This window comes from Natrix helvetica, assembly GCF_964273705.1.
Source record: "Natrix helvetica genome assembly, chromosome: 4".
NCBI classification, from domain to species: Eukaryota; Metazoa; Chordata; class Lepidosauria; order Squamata; family Natricidae; genus Natrix; species Natrix helvetica.
The window spans coordinates 5,334,237-5,357,677 of NC_138550.1; the positions used below are offsets into that span (position 1 = coordinate 5,334,237).

Below are 23,441 nucleotides of genomic sequence, written 5' to 3' on the forward strand. Positions count from 1 at the left end.
ACACAAAATTAACCAATTAATTAGGAGGAGAAATAGCAGGCTGAATTTCCTTGGGCTGCCAACATTTTCTAGATATTAAGATTATTTGTTGCCGTCATCATCACCATTCACTGAATTTATGAGTTATGAGATCAACTGGGCAGTAGCAAGCCAAGCAGGACATTTTGAGTCTTGCAAAGAAATAAAATAGTAAATTATTCAAGCCAGCAAGAAATACCTATCTTAGATTAGCCAAGTTTATGCCGGGGTGGGGGAGGAGGAGGAGAATGTAGATTTTTTTAAGGACTGCATTAGGAATTCTGTGGAATAAGAAGCAGACTTTCCAATTTTTAAAATTGGAAGATTTTAAGATTTTTGGGCAGTCTTCAGGCTGTTTTTTCAGGCCAAAAATGTGCTGAAGAATGGCCTGAAAACAGTTTGAAAAACAACATGAAAAAATGGCATGAAAATGGCTGAATAACGGCATATAAAAAACATGAAAATGGCCGAAAAGCAGCCTAAAAACAGCCCAAAAATGCCCTGAAAACTGCTTGTTTTGGCACTATATTTTTGGGCTATTTTCAGTCTGTTTGGGGGGCTGTTTTTCAGGCCAAAAACATCCTGACAAAAGGCCTGAAAAACAACATGAAAAACAGTATGAAAATGCATAAAAACGGCATGAAAAACGGTATGAAAATGGCTGAAAAGCAGCCTGAAAACAGCCCAAAAAAACCAACAACCTGAAAACAGCCTGTTTTGGGACTAATTTTTGGCTGGTTTTCAGGCCAAAAATGTGCTGAAATACAGCCTGAAAAACAGCATGGAAATGCCCCCAAAATGGCATGAAAAACAGTATGAAAATGGTTGAAAAACGGCATGAAAAATAGTATGAAAATGGCTGAAAAGCGGTCTGAGAACAGCCCCCAAAACAACCTGAAAACAGCCTGTTTTGGGGCTACTTTTTGGGCTGTTTTCAGACTGTTTTGGGGGCTGTTTTTCAGGCCAAAAATGTGCTGAAAAACAGCCTGAAAAACAACATGAAAAACAGCATGAAAATGCGCAAAAAACGGCATGAAAAACAATATGAAAATGGCTGAAAAGTGGCCTGAAAACAGCCCCCCAAAAAACAACCTGAAAACAGCCTGTTTTGGGACTAATTTTTGGCCGGTTTTCAGGCCGGTTTTTGGGGCTGTTTTTCAGGCCAAAAATGTGCTGAAATACAGCCTGAAAAACAACATGAAAAACAGCATGGAAATGCCCCCAAAATGGCATGAAAAAGAGAATGAAAATGGCTGAAAAGCAGCCAGAAAATAGCCCGAAAAATGAGACTGAAAACAGCCTGTTTTGGGGCTATTTTTTGGGCTATTTTCAGGCCATTTTTGGGAAATTTTTCAGGCCACAAATGTGCTGAAAAACAACATGTAAAACAGCATGAAAATGCCCAAAAGGTGGCATTATTATTATTATTATTATTATTATTATTATTATTATTATTATTATTTCTTGGATTTCTAGACCGCCCCCTCTCCCAAAAAGGGACTCGGGGCGGTGTACAGTCAATGCAGATAAAAATACAATCATAAAACAATTAAATGCATTTGGATGGAGGAGATAGGCTGTACAAGAAATAAATATATTCTAAAACCCTAAAAACATCCCCAATTAAAAACCCAAACCCAATTAAAATAAATCCCCGGGAGGTAAAACTAAGAAAGTGCCAGGCCAGCTGATTGAAATAGGTGAGTCTTTAACTTTTGACGGAAGGAACGGAGGTCGGTGGTGGTTCGAATGTCGGGGGGGAGGTCATTCCAGAGGGTTGGGCCCATCACAGAGAAGGACCTACTCCTAGGTGTCGCCCGCTGACACTGCCTAGCGGACGGCACCAGGAGGAGTCCCTCCCTGTGTGAGCGAATAGGTCGCAGGGACGTGTGTGGTAGGATGCGATCCTGCAGATATCTAGGTCCTATGCCATGGAGCGCTTTAAAGATAGTGATCAATACCTTGAAACGCACCTGAAAGGCCACAGGTAGCCAGTGCAGCTCGCGCAGGAGCGGTGTTACATGGGAGTAACGTGTACTCCCCATGATAACCCACGCGGCTGCGTTCTGAACTAGCTGCAGTCTCCGGATGCGTCCCAAGGGAAGCCCCATGTAGAGGGCATTGCAGTAGTCCAGGCGAGACGTCACCAGCGCATGAGTGACCGTGTGCAGGGCACTCCGGTCCAGTAGGGGGCGCAATTGGCGCACCAGGCGAACCTGGTGGAACGCCCCCCTTGCCACGGCTGCCACATGGTCCTCCAGTGACAGCTGGGCATCAAGGAGGACGCCCAAATTGCGCGCCCGCTCCACAGGGGACAGTTGTTCGCCCCCTATGGCCAGCGATGGTGTCAGCTGGCTGAACCGAGGTGCCGGTACCCATAGCCACTCGGTCTTGGAGGGGTTGAGTTTGAGTCTGTTGTCCCCCATCCAGACCCCGACGGCTTCCAAACACCGGGACATCACTTCGACAGCCTCGTTGGGGTGGTTTGGGGTTGAAATGTACAGCTGAGTGTCATCAGCGTACAGGTGGTACTCAACCCCAAAACCACGGATGATCTCGCCCAGCGGCTTCACATATGCGTTGAACGGCGAGAGGACCGACCCCTGTGGCACCCCACAAGTGAGTGGCCTCAGGGACGACCTCTGCCCCCCTGTCAACACACATTGCTTCCGGTCGGAGAGGTAGGAACCGAACCACCGCAGAACGGTGCCTCCGACTCCCATCCCCTCCAACCGGCGCAATAGGATACCATGGTCGATGGTATCAAAAGCTGCCGAGAGGTCTAATAGGACCAGGATAGAGGAACAACCCCTATCTCTGGCCCTCCAGAGATCATCAACCAACGCGACCAAGGCTGTCTCCGTGCTGTGCCCGGGTCGGAAGCCGGACTGGCGTGGGTCTAGATAGTCAGATTCGTCCAGGTGTCGTGGAAACTGCTGCGCCACCACATTCTCGACAACCTTCGCCAAGAAGGGGAGGTTGGAGACTGGACGGTAATTAGCTAGCTCCATTGGGTCGAGCGAAGGTCTCTTGAGCAAGGGTCTCACCACCGCCTCTTTCAAGGCATGAAAAACAGTATGAAAATGGCTGAAAAGTGGCCTGAAAACAGCCCTGAAAATGGCCTGTTTTTAGGGCATTTTGGGGGCTGTTTTCAGGCCGTTTTTCAGCACTCCAGTGCCCGCAAAGACCAGCTGGCTGGAGTGCATGTGCGCAAGAGCAGCTGGCGACAGGGCTCATGCCCACTGAGAGGGCTCTGCATGTCACCTCTGCCCCACGACCCCACAGGTTCGCCATCACAGGTAGAGGGTCCCCTGCTTGAGTAGAGGGTTGGACTAGAAGACCTCCAAGGTCCCTTCCACAGCTCTTGTCTGATTGATTGATACGTTTCAAGGATACGTTGCAATCAAACTCCCAGGCACCAGCCTTAATGAGGATAAAGCCACAGGGGTAGAATTTGTCCGAAGGAGGAAGCCCAACTTGAAAAAGAAATATTTTTAAAGATCAACAATTAAATAAATTATCATGGGAATTGCTTAGAAAGATAAGAAAATAGATTTATTGCACCAGGAGGGGGGGGGGAATGGAGCTGGCAACTGAATAAGGCAGATAATGACCTAATACTCTCATTTCCCCCACAACAACAACCCTGTGAGGTAGGTAGGTGGGAGGGAGGGAGGGAGGGAGGGAGAGAGAGGGGGGGCTGGCTGGCTGGCTGGCTTGTAATGATAGATAGACAGACAGACAGACAGACAGACAGACAGACAGACAGACAGACAGACAGATATACATAGATAGAAGATGCTTAAGTTCGGACTAAAACTCACAGTCTCCTGGTGATTGGCCTAAAAAGTCACTCAACTAGCTTTCATGCTTAAGACAAGACTAGAACTCATTGTCTCCTGGTAATTGGCCTAAAGATAACCCAACCAGCTTTTCATGCTTATGGTGGGACTAGAATTCACATGCTCCTGGTGATTGGCTTACAATCACCCAACCAGCTTTCATGCTTAAGGTGGGACTAGAACTCACAGGCTCCTAGTGATTGGCCTAAAAAGTCACTCACCTTTCACACTTAAGGTGAGACTAGAATCACAGACACCTGGTGATTGGCCTAAAGTCACCCAAACAGCTTTCATACTAAGATGACACTAGAACTCACAGTCCCTTGTTAATGGCCCAAAGTCACCCAGCTGGCTTTCACGCCTGAAACAGAACTAAATTCTGTCTAATCTGGTGCCTTAACCACTAAACAAAACTACATACTAAGAGATATGGGGGTGATATGAAGGAGATGCGAGGTTAAGAAATAGAAAGTGTCGAGGGGCGGCGCCTAGGAGTAGAGCCTTCTCTGTGGCGGGCCCAGCCCTGTGGAATGACCTCCCTCCGGATATTAGGAATACCTCTGACCTCTGCTCCTTTCGTGTAAAGCTCAAGACCCACCTTTTTCAAGTTGCTGGCCTGGCTCAACTTTGATCCAACTATATCGCTCCTGACGGGTTTTTTTATTTGGGGTATTTTAATTGCATTCAATTTATTTAGGGGTTTTTAAACATTGTGTTTTTACTTGTTTTTATCTATCACTTCACCTCCTCCTTGTATATGTCGTGTATATGTCTTGGTATATGTTTTGTTATATGTATGTCAATATATTTATTTCCTATGTTTTGTTGTACGCCGCCCCGAGTCCTTCGGGAGAGGGTGCAGCTAAAAAATAAATATTTATTATTATTATTATTATTAAAGTATAAATTAACAAATAAAATAGATAAAATACAATTTTCGTTGCCAGCAACAGGACGCAGGGCAAAACTCTCTCTGGAGGTATACATTTTCCCAATGGTTGTTCATATTTTCTACCCCATCCTCTGCCTTCCTATTCATCCATCTCTCTTTCAGGGAGCCGAGAACAAAGCCACCTGGCACAGGATACAGACAGTCCTCGACTTACAACCAAAACTGAGCCCAAAACGTATGTTGCAAAGTGAGACATTTGTTCAGTGAGTTTTGCTCCATTTTACGACCTTTCTTGCCCCAGTTGTTCAGTGAACCACTGCAGTTGTTAAATGAGGACCGTCATGGTTAAGTGAATTTGGCTTCTGTGTTGAATCATTGATCAGGTGATCACATGACCCCAGGACATGGCAATCTGTTGTGGCCTGGCCACAGATTCCATCCGTAAGGAGGTTGGGGAGGTACATGGGCCAGTCCTGGAGTCTGGGGACCTCATCTACTGATGAAGGCTCTGTGTCGGAGGCAGAGAGAGGGCCAGAGCCATATGCCAGTTATCAGCTGCCTTCAGAGTCGGAGATCAGTGAGGCAGAAGAACAGCTGGAGCCTGTTCCCAGTGTGCGCATGCACAGAGCTGCCAGGAGAAGGGAACAGCTAAGGAACAAGGGTCAACTCAGGAGTAAAGCCACAGGTGGACAGTGAACGGCCCTTCCCAGAGGAAATAAAAGAGGAGCAACAGGGGAGTGGAGTTTGCAGGAGGCCATGAGTTCCCTTCATTGGTTCGTGACTCTCCGAGACTCCTGGCCAAGTATTGCATATATCGGCCTGGCAGCTCTCCAAGCCAGAGAAGGTTTGTGACCGTAAATCCTCCCTTGAAAGACTTTGCTGGATGTGAATGAACAGAATTCACAGTCAATGAATAAAATCTGTTTTTTGTCGGGACCAGGAGTTTGCTTCATGCTCTTGGGAAGCCTCAGTCAGAACAACAACCATTGTAAATACATGCCAGTTGCCAAGGGCCCGAATTTTGATCACATGACCACAGGGGGGGCTGCAACGGTTGTAAGTGTGAAAAACGGTCACATCTTTTCAGTGCCGTCGTAACTTCGATCAGCCCTGACTGTGCCTTTTCTTCTAATAAATATGTTTTCTTCCTAATCCTGACTCGAACCATCTTGTTTTTACTGGTTCCGCAAAAGTCTGCAAACATTTGTAATTGAATTGTCAGCTTGGGTAAATGCACATAATGGAATTTCCAACGGCGGGAACGTGAACGCTGTGTCAAACAGGGGTGCTAAAATTAGGAAGGATTGCTTCCCTCTTTCGCAAGCCTGCGAACGGTTACAGAACGTCTGGAACGAGCTTTCGCCGGTTACGTTACGAGATTGGGTAGCACGTACGGGTATCAATTTTTTTAAAAATATATATCATTAAAACTCATTTTCCCCGCCCTAAGCCTATCCCCCAGCCATTGTAATTGGCATCTTTTCCCTTGCTTTATAAAAAAAGCAATTAATCATGGATGCCCCAAAGATGCTTTTTCAGGAGGCAACTGGATTTTCTTGGTATTTCTTTGAAGACGTTTCGCTTCTGATCCAAGAAGCTTCTTCAGCTCTGACTGGATGGTCGGGAATGGAAGGATTTATATCCCTTGCAGAGAGCTGGTCATTTGCATCCTTTTTAGAGAGTTGTTGAGGCCACTTGGAGGTTTGCCTGTGTCTTCAGGGTCACCTGAGTGGTGCAAATGGTTCCTGTAGTGTGCAGTTTTCCCTGTGGAAATCCATTCCTACTCCCACACATTCAAAGTGTCTTCATCCCAAATTCCATAGCTAAAAGTCTGTAGAGATTCTCCATCATCCAGGTCTTCGTTGTCCCAAAGGTGCTTTTTTCAGGAGGCAACTGGACTGTCTTGGTTTTTTTTCTTTTGATCCAAGAAGCTTCTTCAGCTCTGACAGGATGGTGGGGAATGGAAGGATATTTTATTTTAGCTACACAATTTGGGATGAAGACTCTTGGAATGGGGTGGGAGTAGGAATGGATATCCAGAGGAAAAATTGCAGACTACAGGAACCATTTGCACCACTCAGGTGACCCTGAGGACACAGATAAACCTCCAAGTGGCCTCAACAACCCTCTAAAAGGATGCAAATGACCAGCCGTCTGCAAGGAATATAAATCCTTCCATTCCCTACCATCTTGTCAGAGCTGAAGAAGCTTCTTGGATGAGAAGCGAAACGTCTTCAAAAGAAAAAACAAGAAAGTCCAGTTGCCTCCTGAAAAAAAGCACCTTTGGGACAACCATGACATGAATGACCGAGAATGTCTACAGACTAATCAGGAATGTCGGTTTGGGAGCTATCCAGGTTTTAGATCAGAGGTCTCCAAACTTGGTAAATTTGTGGACTTCAGCTCCCAGAATTCCTGAGCCAGCATGGCTGAACAGGCTGAGGAATTCTGGGAGTTGAAGTCCACAAGCTGCCAAGTTTGGAGATCCCTGCTTGAGATCAGAGAAGGAGATGGTAGCTTAAGAAATGGTTGGTTGGGTCCTCTCGCAATTATGTGCTAGTTGTTCCCAACTCCCTTGGCAACTTGAAGACTTGTATACTTCAACTCCCAGAATTCCACAAGTCTTAAAATTGTCAAGTTTGGATAGGCCCACTTTAGATAATCCACCTGCATACAGCTAATCCATACAGGTAGTTACAACAACAGCTGAGCCCAAAACATCTCTTGCTAAATGAGATAATTGTTAAGTGAATTTTGCCCCATTTTAGGAACTTCCTTGCCTTAGTTGTTAAGTGAGTCACTGCGGTTGCTACATTAGTAACAAGGTGGTTAAGTGAGTCTGACTTCAGCTTTTCTAGTCAGAAGGTTGTAAAAGGGGATCGCGTGATCCTAGGACACCGCAACCGTCATAAAATTGAGTCACTTGCCAGGCATCTGAATGTTTGATCATGAGACTATGGGTGCCACGGTCGTAAGTGTGAAAAGCAGTCATAAGTCACCTTTTTCAGTGCTGTTGTAACTTCAAACGGACGCTAAACGAATGGTTATAAGTTGAGGACTACCTGCAATGTGCGACCCCCCCAGTGCGCATGAGAGGCGCGACCCCCCATTTTTTGCATGCTTTTTTCGCCCTCCCCAGGCTACAGAGGCTTTATAGGAGCCTGAGGAGGGCAAAAGCAGCATCCCCCCCCCCACCCCCGGAGGCCCTCCGGAAGCTTCAGGGACCTTCAGGGGGCGTCCCGGAAGCCTCCGGAGGGCATAAAAGGAACCTACGAGCAAACCGGAAGTGACTTTATCAGGGCAACGCCTCGCGTGCCCTGACAAATGGCTCCGTGTGCCACCTGTGGCATGCGTGCCATAGGTTTGCCATCCCGGGCATAGTGTTTCCTGCTTGAGCAGGGGGTCAGACTAGAAGACCTCTGAGGTCCCCTTCCAATTCCATTTCCTTATTCTGATATTCTGCTATTTTGATATTTGTCTTAGAAGCCAGCTCTTTTGAAGAGCTGAAATTCATTGGACTGGACAGGCACTTTCAAAATAACTCCACATTTTCAGTCCTCGGTGAATACCCTTCGTAGGACTTTCAGTCCGGGAGGGGGGGGGCGGGAATCAAATCCACAGGAAACCTGTCTAAAAAAACAAACAACACCGTTCCATTTCTTTCCAAAACTGCTCCTGCTGCCTTTAATTTAAATAAGATGTTTTAACGGGCTTTCATGTTTTGGTTGCTTAGCATCGTTACGCATCTAGCATCTTTGGTGGACTTTGCCCCCTCCCCCACTCCTCACCCACCCACCCCGCTCCATTCGGTGTGCGAGAGCGACACACACACGCGGTGCGTTTAATGAATCATGCAGCTCAAATCGCTCGATGTCGAAAACACCTCTTGATGTTCGCCTGCAGCTCCCGCGAATTTTCAGCCTGCTTGCCTCTCCTAGGGGCGCACGGCTGGCGGCATCACCGCTGGGCCCCCTGATTAATTCTGAATTATTTTGGTTTCATCGTTCGAGGTGCCAAATCAGGAGGATCAGCCCGCACACACCTCGCATATTAAATCTGGGTGCAGGATAAAGTTAAGCTTTTGGAAAGCAACTCAGGATGGGGTGCTGTCATATCCAGTGGGCAGATCGCTCGAGAGCTGGAGTGTTGTGGGCTGCCAGTGGCCAGAGGAACAGATCCAGACAGTGAGAAGGTTGGGGAGGAACCTGGGCCAGTCCTGGAGTCTGGGGAAGGCTCTGATGTGGGCTCTGTGTCGGAGGCAGAGAAGGGGCCGACAGTTATCAGCTGCCTTCAAAGTCAGAGATCAGTGGGGTAGAAGAACAGCTGGAGCCTGTTCCCAGTGTGCGCATGCGCAGAGTTGCCAGACAAAGCAAACAGCTAAGGAACAAGGGCCGATTTAGGAGTAAAGCCCCTCCCATAGGGAATAAAAGAGGAGCGCCAGGGGAGTGGAGTTTGCAGGAGACCATTCGTTCATTCCTTGCCTTCTTGCCAAGTATTGCGGCGTCTGAAAGATATCGGCCTGGCCACTCTCCAAGCCTGATAAAGGTTGTTAAGTGTGAACTACCTTGAAAGACTGTGGGAGAGGAAAGACTTTTGCTGGAGAGGAATTCACTGTACATTAAATAAAAGAGGTTTATCGGGACAAGGACTCGGCTTCGTGCTGCTGGGGAAGCCTAGGTCAAATCATGGAGTTGGGCAGCCTGGGGATTGTTAGACAACCAACTATCCAAATCTTTAGGGTTGGCATTTTAAGCCACTTTCATTTTTTTTTACTTCTTTTCCTTGTCCTGGTAGTAGCAGCGGGTCGAGTTCAGCCAGAATTTTAATTTCCCAAATAGCTGCGTATTACATCATCAGCAGGGTTGCAGAGTCAAATGGCATTCAGCCTTGAGCCCAAAGCTTTCAACCTTCCCCCTTTTGAAGTCGAGGGGAAACTCTTTAGAAAGATGGGAGTCCGATCGCACAAGTGATTTATGGCCTTCTTCCTGGGGGAGATTCAGCCTTCTTGCTCAGGGTGAGCGCTAAGGTGCTAACCGTTTTTTTAAAAAAATGTAACCACCATGACATGAATTACTTTCTTCCCGGTTAAATTGTGTCTGGTTCTCTGGGATTGTCCCTACGGTCTTCTTGGCAAAGATTTTTAAGAAGGAGTTTGCAATTGCCTGCTTCCTAGAGCTGCGAGAGTGGGGCTGGCCAAGGCCATCTCTTCTGACCCAGCCTTAGCAGAAACAAGAAACAGACTTCTTGTCACGAAAAAAAAAACTTTTTATTTATGTCCTGTGAATTCATGGCATTCATACACCGAAAAGTCCAGGCAATAGTCCTTCAGTTAACTGCAGTAACAGACCTTATCAGTTTTGTGAGATAATAATTATCTGCGTCTGGAGCTGGCAAGAGTGTGCCAGAAACAGAGACAGGACTTCTGGCCCTCTCTGGATCATCTGATCCACAGGCCGAGGTTAAGGGGTGCCATGCACCTCAAAAATAATAAGACCTCCCCGAAAATAAGGCCAAGCACGTATTTTGGGGGCACAAATGAAAATAAGACCCTGTCTTATTTTCGGGGAAACACTGGGAGAACTTTTTCATTTTCTGCTTTTGATAGAATCAACAATATGGGTTTTGAAAAAGAAACAGCAAGGAGATTTTTCAGCTTCCCTGAGTGAAAGCATCCACACTTTCTGGTTAAAAGCTTTTAAAGTCTCCCTCGTTCTCCCTAGGACACTGCCAGGTGCCTCACCTGTGTTTTTATTTCCCAACACGGAAGAGGTGGCCTTGAATGACATCTCCAGTAAAGAGATTTTTTTTTTCTAGAAGTACTTTGCAAAATTCAGAGGCTTTGGGACTATCCTTGGAAAAAGAAAAGCCAATACATTTCAACACAATGGCACAGGGAGCAGGAAGAAGAAAAACAAACAGGTTATGAAATCGCAAAAGTCGACACCGGTCCACCTGCGACATTCTATCAGCCTCCTCATCCTTTCTGCTGCAAAAATATTGCCCTGCTTTTAGTGTTGCTGAAGCATCCAATAATATGCCCAGGGATCCAAATGCTTCCCTTTGCCCATTTTTTCCTCTCTCTTCAGTTGCAAAGGCCAAAATCACATCATGTTTGCTAAGGAAATTTATCTTCTGCAAAGTTTTAAGGTAAAAGAGAAGGCAAGGATTGAAAGCGAGAGACGAGGAGGAGAAAGAGAAGGGGAAGTAAGGAAGGGGGAAGAGGAGGAGGGAAAGAAGGAGGAAGGAGAAGGAGAGGAAAGCAGGAAAGATGGGGAAGAGGAGAAAGAGGAGGAGGAGGAGAAGCAATGGAAGGAAGGGAGAAAAGGGGAAGGGGAAGAAAGAGAAAGCAGAAGGCGGGGAAGAAAAGAAGGGAGAAGGAGGGGAAGAAAGGGAGAATGAAGGAGGGGAAGAAAGGAAGGGAGAAGAGGAGAAGGGGAAGGAGAAGGAAAGAGAAGGAGGGAAGGAAGAAAGGAAGAAGAGGAGAAAGAAGGAGAAAGAGAAGGAGGAGAAGGAATGGAAGGAAGGGGAAAAAGAAGAAAGGGAAGAGAAAGGAGAAGGAGGGGAAGGAGGGAAGGATGGAAAGAATAAAGGAAAGAGAAGGAGAGAAAGGAGGGGAAGAAAGGAAGAATGAAGGAGGGGAAGAAAGTAAGGGAGAAGAGGAGAAGGGAAAGGAGAAGGAAAGTGAAGAAGGGAAGGAAGGGGGAAGAGGAAAAGGAGAAGGAGAGGAAGGAAGGAGATAGAGGAGGCAGGAATAGAAGGAGGGAAGAAGAATCAACATGTCTTTATGTAATCCTGATATGAATTTTTAAAGAGAGTGTCCTAATTCATGTCTGACTGAAAGCACTTTTTAAAGAAAGCAATACTCTCTGGTTTAAGATTCCCATTTTAGCATCCCCTGGATTTTCCTGCTGCAGAGAGAGGGAGGGAGAGAGAGAGGGAGAGGGAGAGGGGGAGAGGGAGGGGGGGAGAGACAGCTTCCTTATTGAAGGTCAGCAGCAGAAAAGGTTGTTTTATGGCATAGCAGTTAATATTGAGAATAAAAACCTCCCACCTCCCCCTCCCTTTCTCTCCCATTCCTTTTCCCTCCCTCTCCGTCTCTCCCTTTTTTCTCTCTCTCTCCATCTCCTTCTTTCTCCCTCCCTCTCCCTCTCTCTCCCTTTCTCTCTTTCTCTCCTCCCTCTCTCTCTTCCTCCCTCCCTCTACCTTTCTCTCTCCCTCTCCTTCTTTCTCCCTCCCTCTTTCTCCCTCTCTCCCTCTCCTTCTTTCTCCCTCCCTCCCTCTCCCTCCTCTTTCTGTCTCTCACACATACATATTTATATACAGTGTCTGTCTGTCTTCTGTCTGTCTGTCTGTCTAACAAATTTATACAGCTGCCCATTTCACAAAAAGGGACTCTGGTCCGTCACACAACAATCCAGGAAATCCCGTAAAGAAATAAACCAGTCATTCATTCAAAGTGTGTATGTATGTATGTATATATGTGTGTGTGTGTTGTATTTGTGCTGATAAATAAATAAAGGGAGACTAATATAGATCTATTTCAAGCTATTTAGCTCTCATCAGCTAGCCATACCCTTACTGGGATTTGTACCTGGGATATATATATATTGGGCTCAATTGGGGGTCAAATGTCGAGGACTACCTGTAAACTCCTGGGAATAATTCCCTAATTTTTCTCTCTCTCACTAAAATACGGAAGGAAGGAGAACTTGCTCTAAAAATAAGGCAAACCCTAAAATGGTTCGGGTTGATCAACGGGAGAAAAATCAAGTTGATGGATCTCCTCCGGCATTATATGAAAAGTGCCTTAAAGCAGTGTTTCTCAACCTTGGCCACTTGAAGATGTCCGGACTTCAGCTCCCAGAATTCCCCAGCCAGCGAATGCTGGCTGGGGAATTCTGGGAGTTGAAGTCCGGACATCTTCAAGTGGCCAAGGTTGAGAAACACTGCCTTAAAGGGATTTATTTTGAGAGCAACTCCCTAGTTTTTGATGTGCCCGATTGTGGCACGCAGTAAGCACTTTCGAGTGGCACAGAAGCAACTTAAGCAAGACTGGTCAATCCACCGGGATACGCCGTTATTTTTAGAGAGAACCTTTGGCAGCTAGCATTGAATAAATAAGTAAACGCAGGAAATCTTAAAAGAAAGCGACGGTATGTGACTCCAGTTCTTAACAACCCACAACCCACCAAAACTGCGTTTCCAGCGTGCATGCATGAGCAAAGATCAGCTGTGGATTGCACACACTGGAAACCAGAAGTTCAGCTTCCCGGGGCATACATGCGCCCCAAGGAACTGCTCTTCCCGTTTCCTACGCTCCTGAACGGGAACATCAGCAGACCAGAACCCAGAAGAGCAATGGGCGATGGCTGGCGTGCCTGGAGAGATGGCTCTGCGTGCCACTTCTGGCACGCGTGCCATAAGTTTGCCATCCCGGCTTTACTTCATTCTAACACTGATGATGTTTCCTAGTTGGGTAATGAAATGTCTGCCAGAAAACAACCAAGCTCAGAGAGTGCTCACAAGCACAAATGCTCCTTGTCTTCCTTCTCCTCTTCCACCCCACACATCCCGCTCCCTTCTAATACTGATAATGTTCCCTAGTTGGGTGATGAAATGCCTATAAGAAAACCATCAAGCTCAGGGAGCATTAAGGACCCCACAGTCATTGTCCTCCTCCTCTCTAGCACTGATGATGTTACCTAGTTGGGTAATGAAATGTCTGCAAGAAAACAACCAAGCTCAGAGAGCACCAAGGACCCCACAGTTCTCCTTCTCCTCCTCCTCCTCCTCCTCCTCCTCCTCCTCCTCCTCCTCCTCCTCCTCCTCCTCCAACCCCACTCTCTTCTAGCACTGATGATGCTACCTAGTTGGGTAATGAAATGTCTGCAAGAAAACAATTAAGCTCAGAGAGCACCAAGGACCATTAAATTCAACCACACAAGAGGACCGCCTGGGTGGGTGTGGCCAGGGTGGGCGTGGCCACAGAGTGTGACAGGCCACGCTCAGCCTCCTGAACCCCACTGGGAGCAAAAATGGGCTGCGGAGGGGCCACTCCACAAGCCCCTCACCCTGTTTTGGGCCTAGTAGGCTTCCCTGCAGCCTCCTGGGAGCAAAAATGGATCACGGTAGAGGTGTGCCCCATTTTGTACCAAGTAGCCCTCCCTGCCCTCACCTGGGAGCCAAAAGGGGGCATGTGGGGACTTCTGGAGGGGCGGGGCCAGCCAGCAATTTAACAACCGGTTCACCCAAACCGGACCAAAACGGCTGAATCCCACCACTGATAAATGCCACATTCTCAAGTTTTGTCTTAAACTCGGTCGAAATGGTGAGTTTTCATTGTTTGGAGGATCTGCGGTGGGCGTTTTTTTTTAAAAAGCCAAATTTCTTCAGCCACCAAGACTGAGAGAGAGAGGGGGGAGGGGGGAGGGAGGGGGGAGCCCTTTGGCCAATGAAACAGTGAGCAATGCCTTTCCTGCAGATGTTGGCTGGTGCAAGTTGATAAAGGATCCGAGGGGGATGAAAGAAAGTCATTTGAGCACATGTTCGAAGGTGCAGAAGCATGGCAGAGCACTTCCTGCTGTTTTAAAACGCTTTGCAAGAAAGAGGAATGCGTTCTGGACATGTGCTTGTTTTAAACCAAAAGCAGGCTGCTAATGCAAACCTGTGCAAGAGGCCAGGGTCAAGCTAGCAATTTTGCATTGTGCTTATTCCATGCATGGATTTATATGACTTATGGAGCTGCTCCTTTCACACAAATGACACAGATGACTGTCGGCAGCTTGCAAGGATTAAAACAGAAAATCCTTCTCCACATAGGACCCTGAGGAATCAGGACCCAGCATACTGGCTGGGGAATTCTGGGTGCTGAAGTCTTTAAAAATGGCCATGGTTCATAAACACTGCATCAGGAACATCTATGGCCATGATGACAAACCTGTGGCACGCGTGCCAGAAGTGGCACACAGATCCGTCTCTCCAGGCACATAAGCCATTGCCCGTTGCTCTTTCAGGTTCAGGCACACCAGCCAGCTGGCATGCACATCAAGTGGCTGCCCTTCTGGTTTCTGGCACATGTGCATGCACATATGCATACACACTCCCGTTTCGGCACTTGGTGCTGAAAAGTTTCGGCAACACCGAAGTAGGGTGTGCAGAGTAGAGGAGGAGGAGGAGGAGGAGGAGGAGAACTGTGGGGTCCTTGGTGCTCTCTGAGCATGGTGATTTTCTTGCAGATGTTTCATGACCCAACTAGGTAACATCATCAGTTCTGGAAGGGTGTAGAGTTGGAGGAGGAGGAGGAAGAAGAGGAGGAGGACTGTGGGGTCCTTGATGCTCTATGAGCTTGCTTGTTTTCTTGCAGATGTTTCATTACCCAACTAGGTAACAACATCAGTGTTAGAAGGGAGTGGGTTTTGAGGAGGAGGAGGAGGTCGAGGAGGAGGAAGAAGAGGGGGAAGGAGGAGGAAGAGAAGGAGAAAGGCAGCAGGAGGAGAAGGAGGCAGAGGAGGTGGAGGAGGAAAAAGAGGAGGAGGAGAAAAAGGAAGGAGGAGGAGGACAAGGAGGAAGGAGAAGGAGGAAGGGGAAGGGGAAGGAGGAGGAGAAGGAGGAAAGAGGAGGAAGGAGGAGAAGGAGGAAGGAGGAGAAGAAGGAGGAAGGAGAAGGAGGGAGGAGGAGGAGGAGGAGAAGGAGGAAGGAGGAGGAAGGAGGAGAAGGAGGAAGGAGGAGGAGAAGGAGGAAGGAGAAGGAGGGAGGAGGAGGAGAAGGAGGAAGGAGAGGAGAAAGAGAAAGGCAGGAGGAGGAGGAGGAGGAGAAAGAGGAGGAGAAGGAGAAAAAGGAAGGAGGAGGAGGACAAGGAGGAAGGAGAAGGAGGAGGAGAAGGAGGAAGGAGGAAAAAGGAGGAGAAGGAGGAAGGAGAAGGAGGAGGAGAAGGGGGAAGGAGAAGGAGGAGGAGGTGGAGGAGGAAAGAGGAAGGAGGAGAAGGAAAAGGAGGGAGGAGGAGGAGGAGGAGGAGGAGGAGGAGGAGGAGGAGGAGGAGGAGGAGGAGGAGGAGGAGGAGGAGGAGAACTGTAGGGTCCTTGGTGCTTGGCTGTTTCCTTGCAGATACCCAAATCTAGCTAACAACATCAGTGGTTGAACTCAGATGCAAATTCATCTTCTCTTAACCCAGAACTCTCCTTCCTTCCACGTGACACAAATCAGCTCATCCTCCAAAGGCTGCAAAAATCATTAAAAAAAAAACATATCCCCAACACAATCACTACTCCGACTCGAATTATCTTAAAGGACAGGCTCTTTTGAAACATATACGCATCTCCGTAAGAGCGAGAGGAATGCGGGGATCCAGGAACAATGCGCTGCGATCAATAGGCTGCCATGTTTCGGGTCAAGGATTGTACGATTTTCCCGGAAGAGCCGCAGCTTTTGTCGGGAGAGGAGCAAAACAGGAAAACAATCAAAGAAGCCGTGCAGAACAAGGTGTTCCCGGCATCCTGCCTTTTGTGATGCGAACACGCAAACACACACAAAACCCACAAGCAGGGACGCTGGCGAGCAAGGTCCCTGCCCTCTCCCTTCGGAGGGCACCAACAAGGCAAGTGTAAAAGGGCAGAAATGTGTACGTCGTCCTTGGCTAGCGTGCGAGAACAAGCAGGAGAAGTTGTTACGGAGCACGTTGTTGAGCAGTCAAGCTGAAATAGGCTGTCCTTGACCTACGAACACAACGGAGCCCAAATATTTCCGTTGCTAAGCGGGATGTTGGTTAAGTGACTTTAGGCCCATTTTATGACCTTCTTTGCCACAGTTCTTAAGCGAAACACTGCAGTCAGACATAACAGAGTCGGAAGGGACCTTGGAGGTCTTCTAATCCAACCCCCTGCCTAGGCAGGAAACCCTATACCGTTTCAGACAAATGGCTATCCAACATCTTCTTAAAGACTTCCAGTGTTGGGGCATTCACAACTTCTGGAGGTATCTTCTGTTCCATGGATTAATTGTTCTAACTGTCAGGAAGTTTCTCCTCAGTTCTAAGTTGCTTCTCTCCTTGATTAGTTTCCACCCATTGCTTCTTGTTCTACCCTCAGGTGCCTTGGAGAATAGCTTGACTCCCTCTTCTTTGTGGCAACCCCTGAGATATCGGAAGACTGCTATCATGTCTCCCCTACTCCTTCTTTCTATTAAACTAGACATACCCAGTTCCTGCAACTATTCTCCAAGGCACCTGAGGGCAGGACAAGAAGCAATGGGTGGAAACTAATCAAGGAGAGAAGCAACTTAGAACTAAGGAGAAATTTCCTGACAGTGAGAACAATTAACCAGTGAAACAACTTGCCTCCAGAAGTTATGAATGCTCCCACACTGGACGTTTTTAAGAGGAGATTGGATAACCATTTGCCTGAAATGGTATAGGATTTCTGGCCTGAGCAGGGGGTTGGACTAGAATACCTCAAAGGTCCCCTCCAACTCTTCTATTCTATTCTGTTCCATTCTACTCTATTCTGCATGAGTGTGGGTTGAAGCAAAGATAGATAGATACATAAATGGATGGATGGATGGATAGATGGGGTATGTGTGTGTGTGTGAGAGAGAGAAAGGGGAGATGGATAGATGGATGGATACGTGGCTGGGTGGGTGAGTGGATAGACCAACAGACAGACAGACCTTTGAATGCTTGCTAAACAAATGGTTGTAAGATGTGAATTACCTATGCGCAATGATAAGTATAGGTTTATACCTCCATTAGTTCATGTTAAAACATAAACTGATGCACGTATAAACTCTACAGGTTCTGCTGGGACTTTGGTGCCAAAAATGCAAAAACCAAAAAGGAAAAAAAAACCCTTTAATCCTTTGCTCTAAAGGAGAAATAGGGAATTATGGCCCCTTTATGACCTATGGACGTCAACTCCCAGAATTCTGGTGGACTTTCAACTCCCAGAATTTGTGGACTTCAACAAGGCTGCCTCAGGAATTCTGAGAGTTGAAGCCCACAAGTCACAAAAGGGCCTTCTTCCCCCACCCCTGTTCTAAAGAGCCAAGATAAATTCCGCCCAGTTGAACAAGGCAGTTTGGGGTCATTTAATAATCCTGAGAAAACCGAAGAAAAAGGGGAATGTTGTGTCCTCCAGGATTGTTCGCGTCTTTTCAAAGGACAGAGAAATAAAAGGCTCAGTGGACCAAATGGTCCCCCTTTTTTGGGGGGGAGGGGAGAAAAGAACAAGAGAGTCTTTTCTCAGCTCGGCCATTCGGGTGAGTCTTCCACCCTCTGTCCTGTCCACCTTGGAGATGGCATTCCATCCCATCCAAGTCCTCAGACCCTCCCGGAACGCTTCTTCTTTTCCCCCGAATTAAAAATAAATAAATGCACTTTTTCCTGCAATAGATCCGTGACTTATGAAGTGGGGAGAAAGGGGATTGACCTCTCACCGGAGCTTAAGCCCAGCTTTAATGAACTTAGGCCAATTTGATCCTCCGGCAAAACGAATACTTTGGGGCAGGACCTTCCCAAAGTTCAGCAGCCTCCGGCGTTAACCTTTTCTTGTGGCTTGCTCTATAATCCCCTTCTTACTCCCGGGGTCACACCGTCGTGGTTGATGAATAGAAGAAGTCGCGTTGCTCTAAAGTTAGAGGACCACAAAAGGACTTAACCTCCTGGTGCCTCCACTTTGAGGGCCGAAATAAAAAATAGAACCCCGTCCATTCCTTTGTCAAGAAATTACAGATGGCCAAGGCCTCCTGAATATCTCAGAGGCAGGGAGCTCATCCAAGACTTTTCAAACATTAAAAAAGAAAAAAGCTACGGATACTTGCTTAGGCCAGGAACAGATTGCTTTCTTTACATCTCTCATTCCATTGCTTGCTCTATCTTTTTTTAAAAACAAAATCTATAAATTAAACTGTACAAAGCCTTAGTAAAACCACACCTAGAGTACTGCATCCAGATTTGGTCGCCACACTATAAAAAAGATGTGGAGACTCTAGAAAGAGTGAAGAAAAACAGCAATGAAGAGGATGAGGGGACTGGAGGTTAAAACATACAATGAACGGTTGCAGGAACTGGGCATGGTTAGTCTAGTGAAGAGAAGGACTAAGGGAGACCTGATAGCATCTTCCAATATTTGAGGGAAGGAAAGCAGGCAGGCAGGCAGGCATTAGGAAGGAAGGAATTGGGAAGGAAGGAAGGAGAATGGAGGGAAATAGGAAGGCATGAAGGCAGGCAGGCAGGAATTAGGAAGGCAGGCAGGTGGTGAAGAAGGAAGGAAGGAAGTAAGGATGGATGGAAGAAATTAGGAAGGCAGGCAGGAATTAGAAAGTAAGGAAGGGAGGGAGGAAGAATTAGGAAGGAAGGAAGGCAGGAATTAGGAAGGCAGGCAGGTGGTGAAGAAGGAAGGAAGGAAGGAAGGAAGGAAGGAAGGAAAGAAGGAAGGATGGATGGATGGAAGAAATTAGGAAGGCAGGCAGGAATTAGAAAGTAAGGAAGGGAGGGAGGAAGAATTAGGAAGGAAGGAAGGAAGGAATTAGGAAGGAAGGCAGAAATTAGGAAGGCAGGCAGGTGGTGTAGAAGGAAGGAAAGCAGAAAGGAAGGAAGGAATTAGGAAGGCAGGCAGGAATTAGAAAGTAAGGAAAGGAGGAAGAATTAGGAAGGCAGGAAGGCAGGGAGAAATTAGGAAGGCAGGCAGGAATTAGGAAGGCAGGCAGGAATTAAAAAGTAAGGAAGGAAGGGAGGAAGAATTAGGAAGGAAGGCAGTCAGGCGGGAATTAGGAAGGCAGGCAGGAATTAGGAAGGCAGGCAGGTGGTGTAGAAGGAAGGAAGGCAGAAAGGAAGGAAGGAAGGAAGGAAGGAATTAGGAAGGCAGGCAGGAATTAGAAAGTAAGGAAAGGAGGAAGAATTAGGAAGGAAGGAAGGCAGGCAGGAATTAGGAAGGCAGGCAGGAATTAGAAAGTAAGGAAGGGAGGGAGGAAGAATTAGGAAGGAAGGCAGGCAAGAAGGAATTAGGAAGAAAGAAAGGAGGGAAGGAAGGAGTCATAGAGTTTTTTTCAATTGTTGCAAATTCAAATGGTCTTTAATGGGAGGATTACCTGTACCTGGAAATCAGATAAAGCGCTTGAGAAAATGCTGAGGGCCAATCCTGGCATAAATCATTTCTGGGTTTCCCATTTGTCTAAGAATTATTATAAATCCTCTTTTCTCTTTAGCAGGGATGGAGGTGAAGGAATTTGCTGCTCCCAGCAGGCTCCACCAATATCCCCAGCCAAAAACCTTCTGCAGGACTTGTCTGCGTGACGACAGAAATATGAGCTGGCTTTCAGAATCGTTCAAAGTTGCAAAATTACGGATGGGTGAGGGGTGTTCCCCTCGCCATGCATATATGAAAAAGACAAACGACGTCAAAGCACCCGAGCCTAACAGTAATAATAATATGAAATCCTGAATAAATAGTGGCTTTACATATATATATATATATATATATATATATATATATATATATATATATATATATATATATATATATATATATATATATATATATATATATATATATATATATATATATATATATATATATATATATATATATATATATATATATATATATATATAAAATTTGGAAGCGCCTTTCCGGTTTCCATGGTAATTAACAGGGCTGAAAGCAGTTGGAACCTGAGAAGGAAGTTTATAGAAGAAAGAAAGGAAGGTTTTTATTCACGTATTAACCAATAAATGCCACCATCCCCCCCCCCATCCAAATTTCCTTTCCGGCGACCGAAAAACACACTTTGAAAGAGGTCAGAGCGATATGAAAATACGCCCTGAGCCTTTTTTCATCTGAAGATTTTCCCATCCCATTACCAAAACTTTAATTAATCCAAACTTCACCACTGCGAGGTAGCGAGTTAATACGTCGAGTTAATTATCGCGAAGTTTATTTCCCCGAGTGGGCCCTAATCTTCAAAGATCCGTCGAGGGCTTTGGAGACCATCAAACCCCAATTTTGCAAACCGGATTCTTTAATCAACCTCCCAATCAATTCAGATCTTCCAAGCGGATCTGTTTTTGAAGGTCTACAAAGGTCTTCTCAGCAAGATTATTTTATTTGCAGCCATTCGCCATCTATTTATTTTGGATAAGCTTTAAGCAGCGGGCATCTGATTCTCAGAAATTTTCCTCTCCGTAGGGACATTTCCTTCCTTCCTTCCTTCCTTCCTTCTTTCTTTCCTTCTTTCTTTTTCTTCTTCCTTCCTTCCTTCCTTCTTTATTTCTCTCTATCTATCTTTCCTTCCTTCCTTCTTTGCTTTTCTTTCTTTATAGGTTCTTGGTGCTCTCTTAGCTTGGTGGTTTTCTTTGCAAAATTTTTGTTGCCCGAACTAGCACCCAAAGTAGTCATGTCCACTGATGATGTTACCTAGTTGGGTAATGAAATGTCTGCAAGTGAGCCACCAAGTTTAGAGAGCACAAGGACTCCCCCATCCCCATCCTCCTCTTCCTGTTCCTCTTCACAACCCTCTATCCTTTCTAGCACTGATAATGTTGCCTAGTTTCTATCTATCTATCTCATCATCATCTATCATCATCATTCTCTCTCCCTCTCTCTGTCTCTCTCATTATCTATCTATCTATCTATCATCTATCTATCTATCTATCTATCTATCTATCTATCTATCTATCTATCATCTATCTATCTATCTCATCATCATCTATCATTATCCATCCATCCATCCATCCATCCATCCATCTATCTCTATATCTATCTATCTATCTATCTATCTATCTATCTATCTATCTATCTATCTATCTATTTATCTATCTATCTATCATCTATCTATCTATCTATCTATCTATCTATCTATCTATCTATCTCATCATCATCTACCATCATCATTCTGTCTCCCTCTCTCTCTCTCTCATTATCTATCTATCTATCTATCTATCTATCTATCTATCTATCTATCTATCATCTATCTATCATCTATCTATCATCTATCTATCTATCTATCTATCTATCTATCTATCTATCTATCTATCTATCTATCTATCTATCTATCTATCTCATCATCATCTATCATCATTATCTATCCATCCATCCATCCATCTATCTCTATATCTACCTATCTACCTACCTACCTACCTACCTACCTACCTACCTACCTACCTACCTTTCTATCTATCTCATCATCTATCATCATCATCTATCTATCTATCTATCTATCTATCTATCTATCTATCTATCTATCCATCTATCTATTCATCTATCATCTATCTATCTATCAATTTTCACAAAACAGTATTGCCTATTTTAGCTCTTGAAATGGCTAAACAAAATCTGTGAACGGCTTGCAAAAAAGTTGATAGAATTGAATAGAATAGGAATAGAATAGAATATAGAATAGAATAGAATATAGGAATAGGAATATAGAATAGAGTAGAGTAGAATAGAATAGAATAGAATAGAATAGAATAGAATTATAGATTAGAGTAGAGTAGAGTAGGAATAGGAATAGAGTAGAATAGAATATAGGAATATAGAATAGAGTAGAATAGAGTAGAAAGAATAGAATAGAATAGAATGGAATGGAATGGAATAGGAATATAGAATAGAGTAGAGTAGAATAGGAATATAGAATAAAGTGGAGTAGAATAGAATAGGATAGGATAGGGATAGGGATAGGGATAGGGATAGGATAGGATAGAATAGGATAGAATAGGAATATAGAGTGGAATGGAGTGGAATGGAGTAGAGTAGAGTAGAATAGGAATATAGAATAGAGTAGAGTAGAATAGAATTCTTTATTGGCGAAGTGTGATTAGACACACAAGGAATTTGTCTTTGGTGCATATGCTCTCAGTGTACATAAAGAAAAATAAAATGGAATACATTCATCAAGAATCATAAGATACAACACTTAGTGATAGTCATAGGTTACTAATAAGCAATCAAATCATATTAGGAAGCAGTCAATATAAATCATAAGGATGCAAGCAACAAAGTTACTGATTAGGAGGAATGGCTAAATTGACTGTTTTGATTAAAACAAGAACACAATTAATTGTGTTTCTACTTGGAAACCCCTTTTGAACTTTCTGCTTGAGGGCCCAAAAAAAAATCAATCAAACTTTGATGTTGTGTTTCGTTCATTAGATAGAAATGGCTGGTATATCCGGTACTATTATATAAAAGTAAAAAGTTGAGGCTGCATATTAATACAGGTACTCCTCAACTTACAACAGTTCATTTAGTGACCATTCAAACTTACAGCAGCACTGAAAAAAGTGACTTATATGACCGTTTTTCACAGTTACGACCGCTACAGCCTTCCCATGATCAAAATTCAGATGCTTGGCAATATGTTCATACTTATGACCACTGCTGTATCCCAAGGTCATGTGGTCCCTTTTGTGACCTGACAAAGTCAACTGGGAAGCCAAATTCACTTAACAACCAGGTTACCAGCTGATCAACTGCAGTGATTCACTTAACAACTGTGGCAGGAAAGGTCGCAAATGGGGCAAAAGTCACTTAGCAACAGAAACTTTGGACTCAGTTGCGGTCATAAGTTGAGGACTATCTGTATCTTATTCTGCTGCACCAAAAGGAGTCGGAAATCAATGTTTCAATACAATCAATACAAATATATGGAGATATAAATAATGAATACTATTATAAGTGTTAATACTATCTTTGTTAAATCAT

General features: G+C 45.2%; 1 protein-coding gene across 1 annotated transcript in view; it reads right to left on the reverse strand.

The window, feature by feature from the left end:
• The window catches only part of TENM4 (teneurin transmembrane protein 4), a 490,922-nt gene that overhangs the window by 358,814 nt on the left and 108,667 nt on the right, over positions 1 to 23,441 (reverse strand). The window lies entirely within an intron of this gene.